General features: G+C 50.9%; 1 non-coding gene across 1 annotated transcript; it reads right to left on the bottom strand.

Moving 5' to 3' along the window:
• Positions 1-322: 322 nt before the first annotated feature.
• TRNAA-UGC (transfer RNA alanine (anticodon UGC)) lies at positions 323-398 on the bottom strand. Its single transcript has one exon. It is a non-coding gene; the product is annotated as a tRNA-Ala (tRNA).
• Between the last annotated feature and the right edge of the window lie 429 nt (positions 399-827).

Consider the following 827-nt stretch of genomic DNA (forward strand, 5'->3'; position numbering starts at 1 on the left):
TAAATATCAAAGTAACTTTTCTTCTTTTTCTTTTTTTTTATTTTTCTGAAGCTGGAAACAGGGAGGCAGTCAGACAGACTCCCGCATGCACCCGACCGGGATCCACCCGGCACGCCCACCAGGGGGTGATGCTCTGCCCATCCGGGGTGTTGCTCTGTCACGACCAGAGCCACTCTAGTGCCTGGGGCAGAGGCCAAGGAGCCATCCCCAGCACCCAGGCCATCTTTTGCTCCAACGGAGCCTCGGCTGCGGGAGGGGAAGAGAGAGACAGAGAGGAAGGAGAGGGGGAGGGGTGGAGAAGCAGATGGGCGCCTCTCCTGTGTGCCCTGGCCGGGAATCGAACCCAGGACTTCCGCACGCAAGGCCGACGCTCTACCACTGAGCCAACCAGCCAGGGCCTAACTTTTCTTTTCTTTCTTTCTTTCTTTTTTTTTTTTAGAGAGGAGAGAGTGAGAAAGACAGAGAGGGAGAGAGAGGAGAGAGAGAAGGGGGGAGGAGCTGGAAGCATCAACTCCCATATGTGCCTTGACCAGGCAAGCCCAGGGTTTCGAACCGACGACCTCAGTATTTCCAGGTCGACGCTTTATCCACTGCGCCACCACAGGTCAGGCTAACTTTTCTTTTTTTAAGGATGTATTGGCCTGCCGTGTCTCTAGGTCAGTTCCCTTTGGTTGATTATTTTAAGAAATATTTTTAGTTTGATGCTCATAATTACATTTACTTGTCCACTCAGTTCCCTAAGTGGCCATCTTGTTCCCTATAATGTACAGATGCACAAACCCAGGTTGAAAGAGTTCCTTTGAAGAGAAAGAGATAGTTGCTGATAC

Source organism: Saccopteryx bilineata, chromosome 8 (assembly GCF_036850765.1).
Source record: "Saccopteryx bilineata isolate mSacBil1 chromosome 8, mSacBil1_pri_phased_curated, whole genome shotgun sequence".
In the NCBI taxonomy this organism is placed as follows: domain Eukaryota; kingdom Metazoa; phylum Chordata; class Mammalia; order Chiroptera; family Emballonuridae; genus Saccopteryx; species Saccopteryx bilineata.